This window comes from Galeopterus variegatus, unplaced genomic scaffold (genome assembly GCF_000696425.1).
Source record: "Galeopterus variegatus unplaced genomic scaffold, G_variegatus-3.0.2 Scaffold6763, whole genome shotgun sequence".
NCBI lineage: Eukaryota > Metazoa > Chordata > Mammalia > Dermoptera > Cynocephalidae > Galeopterus > Galeopterus variegatus.
The window spans coordinates 29,102-38,670 of NW_007732874.1; positions in this window are offsets into that span (position 1 = coordinate 29,102).

Below are 9,569 nucleotides of genomic sequence, written 5' to 3' on the forward strand. Positions count from 1 at the left end.
AACTGAAAAATTCACAAATGTGAAAATTAAATACCACATTCTGAAACAACCAATAGGCCAAAGAAGAACTCACAAGGAAAATTAGAAAATATTTTAATGAATGAAAACAAAAACACAACATATAAAAACTTATGGGATGTAACTAAAGCAGTATTTAGAAGGAAACTGAGAGCTGTAAATGCCTACATTAAGAAGAAAGAAATATCTTGAATCAATAACCTCATTTTGTACCTTAAGGAGCTATTAAAAAAAAGAACAAACTAAACCCAAAGGTAGCCAAAGAAAAAAATAAACAGTAGAGTGGAGATTACTAAGATAGAGAACAGAAAAACAATTTAAAAAATGGTTCTTTGAAAAGACTGACAAATTTGACAAACCTTCAGCTTGATGGATTAAGAAAAAAGGATAGAATACTCAAATTACTAAAATCAGAAATAAAACTAGGTACATTACTATCAATTTTACAGAAATAAAAAAGATTATAAGAGAATACCAAGAACAATTGTAGGCCAACAAATTAGACAACCTAGATAAAATATACAAACTCCTAGAACTGCCTCAAGGAGAAACAGCAAATCTGAACAGACCTGTAACAAGTAAAGAGACTGAATGAGTAATCAAAAACCTACCATGAAAAAAATCCCAGGACCAGATGGCTTCACTACTAAATTCTCCCAAAAATTTAAAGAATGAACACCAAACCTTCTTATAATCTTCTAAAAAATAGAAGAGGTGAGAACATTTCTTAAACTCCTGAGGGGAAAGGAAATGAGGAGTGCCTGCTTAATGGGTATGGGGTTTTCCTTGTGGGTGAGGAAAACGTTCTGGAAATAGATAGTGGTGATGGTTGCAATGTACTTAATGCCACTGAATTATATACTTTAAAATGGTTAAAATGGCAAATTTTATGTTACGTGTATTTTTCCACAATGAAAACCATTATGCTCAGGTTTTAAAAGCTAGCCATGAAAGAATACATACTGTGTGGATGCAATATATGAAATGTCCAAAAAAGCAAATATAAGAGAATAAAGGAGATCAGTGGTTGCTTAGGGCTAAGAGGATTCGGGGAAATAGGGAGTGACTATAAATGGTCACAAAGTTTCTTTTTAGGATGATGGAAATGTTCTAAAATTAGACTGCAGTGATGGTTGCACAGCTCTGTAAGTATACTAAAATTCAGTGAATTGTCCTCTTAATATGAGTAAACTTTATGCTATGTAAATTATTTCTCAATAAAGTGTTTTTTTTTTTTCAATTAGATAGGTGACTCTCAAACTGACTGGAAAAGTATCAAAGTTAGCTCAATACCAACCATTATATTTTTGTAGAGCAGATAAAACCCTATATGCAGTGCAATTGTTAGCCAGTAAAACTGACCAAAAAACGAAGCATGACAACACCAAGATCAAGGGTTTGGATTCCTACACTGGCCAGACAAAAAAAAAAAAAAACAAAAGCAAACAAACAAAAAATCTATAGTTATCAATATTTCAATTTGATTTTGCACCAAACTTATTTTTTAAATTTTTTGGTCCCTGAAATCTAAAAGTCTGAGAAACACTAATCTCGGCATGTCTATACTTCAAGTCAAATTTTGTCTAATCCATAAATAGATTACTTTTTGAGTGACCTAAGGAACCTTAGCCATTTGGGCCTTCCACATTTGTTCACAGGTATGGATATCTCTAGAAGGGGGATAGACCAGTGGCCCACAGGCACGCTGCTCTGTAGACTCCTTTCCAAGGTATAGCCAAATGACTCAAGTTTGACACAAAAATTAAAAGGTTCAAAGATGGTATGGAAAAAGCAGGCTATGACCATTTTATAATACTCTATGCACTTGCTTTATGCTTTCTGTCTTTGCCCAAGTGCACAGAATATATTTTATGAAAGGCATGAATGAAAGGCCTAAATTATATAGAGATTACAGGCAGAACTATTTGTATCTCGTTGCAAAGACTGATTTTCTTTTCCACATGGCATAATGTATGGATGGGGCTCTTGTTTCTAGTATATGCATTTCCTTTTTTTTTTATAATTAGACAAAAAAAAAAAAAAAGGAATCAATACAACAGTGAATTATAACTTCTATCTCCTAAAACAACATTATATTCATGTTATGAGACAGAGAATAGTCCCTTCCCTCTGAACATCCCTCTCAATTTAGCAAGTATTAAAGCAAAAAAGAGAAAGGTTAAAAGTCATTTCAAATTTAAGGTAGTGGCAAGACTAGGCCTGAAAATTGACTATGATATCACAGTTTCCATGGTAAATGTAAGAATGGGTAAATGAAAAGCCTCATTTTATATATCACGTAGCTAAAAAATCCCACCAGAGCCAAGAGAGATTAGGCGCAGTTTAAGGCATCCTGATCTGTATTTCCTTTATCACCTAATTTGCTAGAGAAAATGTCCATGAGTTATACTGGCTAAAATAAAGTTTATAAGGCAGACTGTTTGCACAGCCTTTTCTTGGAAATATTTTACAATCACTGGTTCACTTAGCAACTTTGTAACAAAGGACAGGGTAATCATTTTATTTCCATTTTATTTTGTGGATAAACAGAGACATGACTTCCATAAAGCTAGATACCCAATAAGACATGTCTAGAACTGGATGCCAAACCATAGCCCACAGGCCAAATCTGGCCTACTGCCTGTTTTTGTAAATAATTTATGGGAACACAGCAATGCTCACTCATTTCCGTATTGTTTATGGCTGTTTACATGTTACAATGGCAGAGTTGAGTAGTTGAAACAAAGACCTCTGGCCCACAAAGCCTAAAATATTTACTATTTGGTTCTTTAAGAAAAAGTTTTCTGATCATTGCTAGAGAACTAAAACTCAGTGGGCCAACTGTCTATCATACCACTTATCCCAATGTTTCTTGTCTCAAGAATAGAAAATCTGACATAAGAAACAATGCAGTCAAGAGAATACAGTGTCAGAGACAAAAACAAAAACAAAACAAAGCATGGATTTTTTCTGGTTGTACCATTAGCTGTGTGACCCATATAAACATTCTGTTTATGGGAAAGTCACTTCACCTCTCTGGATCTCAGTTTCTACACCTGTAAAATAAGAGATTTGGGCTATATAAATACTAATAATCCTTCCAATTAAATTATTACAGTCTACACAATTTATTTTATAGATTAGGAAGTAGCAATGAAGGCATAAAATTTTTAAATTGTTGTATTTTACTTTTTATTTCTCCATGTACACAAAAAGAGCTGTGAAGTGCCTTAAATGTATTCATCATCATAACCACCTTAAAAATAATAATATTATCCAGATTTTATAGGTCAGAAAACTGAGGCTCCAGAAAGGACAGTGACTTGCACAAGGTTACCAGCATGTGCTTAATGTTTCGTTGTCTAGTGTACTGATAAAAACATGGCATGTACAAAATCAAGGGCCATGAACTACAATACCTATAGAGCAAGGCAGATAATGTAAATGCTGGGTAGTTCTGTGGCAAACCAGAGACTATATGACCACCACTCAGCTAGAACCAATTGCTGACATATAGGCATGTTGGTCCAGGATTGCCAGATCTTTAGATATTATGAGAAGCTGAATATTCCAAATTTTATTTTAAATACTCTAATTATTAAATGCTGGCAATTGATTCAAATATTTAAAAACAGAGTGGGCTGGATCTGGATCAGGGGACGATAGTTTGCAAATACGTACTAAATAAACGTTTTAAAATCGACAGATTACTGAATTAGATACACTGGTACCTCAACTTCAGTATGAACTCTTAATTAACCAAAGTAATGGAGTATAGGTAGAGACCACAGCGTCAGTATTATCTCATTTTCCATTGAACATTCTACTAGAAGTACTTATAGTAAAATCAAACGATTGAAAAAATTGCTTCTCCCTATTTCAGACCCTCCTGTGGAGGTATTAACAAATAAGCAAAGTGTAAATAGGTCATCAGAAAAAAAGATAGATCCTGGATAATATTAAAAGCAAAAAATCTGTTCTTAATTGAGATTGGCAGTATTTACATGATTGGAAATCCAAATCATGATCAATTCACATTGAGGCTTTTAAAATAATGGTGATGGGGAGGAGTTAATGATCATAACTTTTAAGAGTAAGATATCACAATTAAGAAAAGAAATACATGCTATCAGATTTTTTTTAACTTAAAGCAAGCCATTTCAGAATATTGTAAATGCTTTGACAAGTAAACTAAACTCTACTTTAATTAGCATATTCATTATTACAAATTGCGATTTTTCTTTATGCCACTTACTTGACTTATCACTCCCCACCCACCTCCCTCCTTCCGCTCCATCTCTAGTATCCTTAGGTTTGTTCTTTCCTTTTGAAAGTTCAATTTATTATTGTGGTGTTTCCTTCCTTCCTTTCTTTCTATCTTTCGTTCGTTCTTTCCCTCCCACCCTCCCTCTGTCTTCTGTCTCCCTTTCTCTTTCTTTCTTCCCTTCTTTCTTAGCACCCAGTTACGGGTGAGGACATGTGGTATTTCTCTTTCTGTGTCTGGTTTATTTCATTTAACATAATTTTCTTCAGGCTCATCCATGTTACTGCAAATGGCAGAATTTCATTCTTTTTGAGTAGTATTCCAGTGTGTATATATACCACATTTTCCTTATCCAGTTGCCTGTTAATGGACATGTAGGTTGATTCCATGTTTTGGCTATTGTAAATAGAGCTACACTGAACATGGAAGTGCAGGTATCCCCTCGACATGATGATTTCCATTCCTTTGGATATATACCCAGTAGTGGGATTGCTGGATCATATGGCAGTTCTATCTGTAGTTGTCTGAGAAACCTCCATGATGGCTGTACTAATTTACAGTCCCACTAGCAGTGCAGAAGAGTTCCCCTTTCCTTGCATCCTTGCCAGCATTCATTATTCTGTCTTTATGATAACGGCCCGTCTAACTGGGTTGAGATGATATCTCAATGTGGTTTTAATTTGCATTTCTATGATGATTAGTGATGTTGAGTATTTTTTCCTGTACCTGTTGGCCATTTGCATATCTTCCTTTGAAAAGTGTGTATTCATCTCCTTTGCCCGTTTTTTAATTGGATTATTTGGGTTTTTTTTTTTTTTTTTTTTACTGAGTAGTTGTTTGAGTTCCTTACATAGTATGGATATTAATCCCTTGTTGGATGCATAGTTTGCAAATATTTTCTCCCATTATGTAGGTTGTCTTTCTACTCTGTTGATTGTTTCCTTTACTGTGCAGGAGCTTTTTAGTTTGATATAATCCCATTTGTTTATTTTTTCTTTTGTTGCTTGTCCTTTTGAGGTCTTACTCATAAAGTCTTTGTCCAGTCCTACTTCCTGGAGTGATCACCCTATGTTTTCATTCAGTAATTTTATGATTTCAGATCTTATATTTAAATCTTTAATCCATTTTGAGTTGATTTTGGTGTATGGTGAGAGGTACAGGTCCTGTTTCATTCTTCTGCATATGGAAGTCCAGTTTTCCCAGCCCTACTTATTGAAGGGGCAGTCTTTCCCCCAGTGTATGTTCTTGTTGACTTTGTCAAAGAAGTTGGTTGTAAGTATGTGGGCTGATTACCAGGTTTTCTATTCTGGTCCATTGATTTGAGTGGCTGTTTTTATGCCAGTACCATGCTGTTATGGTTACAAAAGCTTAGTAATTCAATTCGAAGTTGGGGAGTGTTATGCCTCCAACTTTTTTTTTTTTTTTGCTCAGGATTGCTTTGGCTATTCAGGATCTTTTGTTGTTCCATATGAATGTTAGGATTCTTTTGTCCACTTCTGTGAAGAATGTCATTGGTATTTTGATGGGAATTGCTCTGAATCTGTAGATTGCTTTGGGTAGAATGGACATTTTCATGATGTTAATTCTTCCATTCCAAGAGCATGGTCTGTCTTTACACCTTTTTGTATCCTCCTTAATTTCTTTCAATAGTGTTTTGCAGCTCTCATTGTAGAGATCTTTAATATCCTTGGTTAAATTGATTCCTAGGTATTTTATTTTTCTGGTGACTGTTGTGGATGGGATTGCTTTCCTGATTTCTTTTTCTGCCAGTTTGTTATTAGTTTATAAAAACACTGATTTTGAGGTGTTGATTTTGTATCCTGCACATTACTAAAATTGTTAATCAGCTCTAAGAGTTTTTTGGTAGAGTCTAGGTTTTTCTATATATAAGATCATGTTATCTGCAAACAGGGAAAGTTTGACCTCGTCCCTTCCAATCTGGATGCCCTTTATTTCTTTCTCTTGCCTGATTGTTCTGACTACTACTTTCAATACTATGTTAAATAGGAGTGGTAAGAGTGGGCACCGTTATCTTGTTCCTGTTCTTAAGGGAAAATCATTCAGCTTTTTCACATTCAAGATGATACTGGCAACTGGATTGTTGTAGATGGCTTTTATTCTGTTGAGATAATTTCTTTCGATACCTAATTTGCCAAGAGTCTATATTACGACAGGGTGTTGAATTTTGTCAAATGCTTTTTCTGCATCTATTTAGAAAATCACATCATTTTTGTCTTTGATTTGGTTGATGTGGTGTATCACATTTATTGATTTGCGTATGTTGAACTATCCTTGCATCTCTGGGTTGAATCCCACTTGATCATGGTGCATAATTTTTTTATTGTTGCTGTATTCTGATTGCTAATATTTTGTTGAGGATTTTTCCATCTGTGTTTACCAAGGATATTGGCCTGTAATTTTCTTTGTTTGTTGCATTTTTGTCTGGTTTTGGTATCAGGGTAATGCTGGCCTCAGAGAATGAGTTTGCAAGAATGGCTTTTGTTTCAATTTTTTTGGAAGAGTTTAAAGAGAATTGGTACTTATCTCTCTTTAAAGGTTTGATAGAGTTCAGTTGTAAAGCCATCTGATCTTTGGTCTTTCTTCATTGGAAGATTGCAGATTACTGCTTCAATCTTGTTGCTTGTTATTGGTCTGTTCAGGTTTTCTATTTCTTCTTGGTTCAGTCTTGCTAGTTTGTATGTGTCCAGAAATTTATCCATTTCCTCCAGGTTTTCATATTTGTTGGCATACAGTTGTTTATAATAGTAATGATAATTAGAATTTTTGTGGTTTAGTTGTAATGTCTCCCTTCTCATTTCTGATTTTTATTATTTGGGTCTTCTGTGTTTTTTTTTTTGTTTGTTTGTTGTTGTTGTTAACCTAGCTAATGGTTTGTCTATTTTATTAATCTTCTGAAAAAACCAACTTGTTTCATTGACCTTTTGTATCATTTTTTTGGGTCTCTATTTCATTTAGTTCTGCTCTGATCTTAATTATTTCTTTCTGTCTACTACTTTTATGATTGGACTGTTGTTGTTTTTCTAGTTCTTTGAGGTGTAGCATTAGGTCATTTATTTGAAGTTTTTCTATTCTTTTGATGTAAGCATTCATTGCAATAAACTTCCTTTTTAGTACTACTTTTGCAGTATCCCACAGGTTTTGGTATGACGTATCTTTATTTTTGTTAGTTTCAAGAAATGTTTTGATTTCCTGTTTAATTTCTTCTTGAACTCAGGTCATTCAGGAGCCTGTTGTTTAATTTCCATACATTTTGTACAATTTCCAGAGTTTTGCTTGTTATTGATTTCCAGTTTTAATCCATTTTGGTCTGAAAAGATACTTGGAATGATTTCGAGTTTTTAAAATTTTCTGAGACTTGATTTGTGATATAACGTGTGGCCTATCCTGGAGAATTTTCCATGTGCTTATGAGAAGAATATGTATTTCATAGTTGTTGGATGAAATATTCTGTAGACACCTGCTACATCCAGTTGGTCTAAGGTGTAGTTTAAATCCTGTGTTTCTTTGTTGATTTGTTGCCTGGAAGATCTGTCCAACACTGAGAGAGGGGTATTCAGGTCACCCACTATTACTGTATTAGGGACTATCTCTTTCTTTAGGTCTAAGAGTGTTAGCTTTATATATCTGGGTGCTCCAGTGTTGGGTGCATACATATTTATGATTGTTAGGTCTTCTAGCTGGATAGATCCCCTTTATCATTATATCGTGGTCTTCTATGTCTCTTTTTATGGTTTTTGGTTTAAAGTCTACTTTATCCAATATAAGATTAGCTACTCTTGCTCGTTTTTGGTTTCCATTTGCATGGTATATCTTTTCCTATCCATTCTTTGTGTGTGTGTGTGTGTGTGTGTGTGTGTGTCATAACAGGTGAGGAGAGTCTCTTGAAGACAGCATATACTTGGGTGTAGCTTTTTAATCCAATCAGTCAGTCTGTGTCTTTTGAATGGGGACTTTAATCCATTTACATTTAGGGTTGTTATTGACAGGTATTGCTTTACTCCTGTCATTTAATTGCTTTTCCTATGTAGATTTAAATATCTTCTGTTCCTTTTGTCCCCTTTTATTTTTCATTTGCAATGTTAGTTGGATTTTTGAGGTGACATGATTTAGTTTCTCTTTCTCATTGGCATTTTTACTTTAGCAGCAAGTTTTGCTCTTTCTTTTGTATCTGTGATACTGATTATCATTTTTTGGTTTCTAGATGTAGGACTCCCTTGAGAATTTCTTGCAGGGCTGTTGGTGTGGTGGTGAACTCCCACAATTTTTGCTTGTCTGGGAAATACACTATTCCTCCCTCTTTTCTGAAGGATAGCCTTGCTGAGTATAGAATTCTTGGCTGGTAATTTTTTTCTTTTAATATTCTGAATATATCATCACATTTTCTTGTGGCCTGTAAGGTTTCAGTTGAGAAGTTAGGGGTTAGTCTGATGGGGGCTCCCTTATAGGTGACTTGATGTTGCTTTTAGATTCTGTCTTTGATCTTTGCCAGCTTGACTATAATGTGTCTTGGAGAGGAATTTTTTGTATTGAATCTGTTTGGGGATCTCTGGGCTTCTTGGATCTGAAGGTCTGTGTCTCTCCCTATACCTGGGAACTTTTCTGTTATTTTCTTGAATAGCTTTTCAATGCCTTTTTCTTTCTCTTTCCCTTCTGGAATACCCATAATTCAGATGTTTCTGCACTTGTTGTCTGCTAGGGTCTCTTAGATTTTCTTCATTTTCTAAAATTCTTTTTTCCTTTTTTTTGTCCTTCTGGGTTATTTCTAAAAAACCATCTTCAAGATCTAAAATTCTTTCTTCTGCTTGCTCTAGCCTGCTGCTCAAGTTCTCTGTTTTGTTTTATATTTCATTGAGTGAATCTTTCAGTTTCAGTTCTGCTACAATCTTTTTTAAGGTATTAATCTCTTTGTAAATTTCCTCCTTCATATCTTGGGTATTTTTTCTTGTTTCATTGTGTTCTCTTATCCTTTTGAGTTTTCTTAATATCATTGCTCAGAATTCCTTTTCAGACATTTCAAGGGTTTCCTGCTGTATGGAGTCTGGTACTTGAGAATTACTGTATTCCTTCAGTGGTGTCATATCTTCTTGTTTATCTGCAGTTCTAGTATTTTTTCATTGATGTTTTGCCATCTGGTAGAGCACTTGTTTCTTCCATTACTCTGGAGTGGGCTTTGAGGAGAAAGACTTACTCCTGTAATTGTATGCTCTGCTGGTGACTCTTCTGGTATTAGTGCAGTCGAGTGTGTGGTGGACTGTCTGTAGTGTGG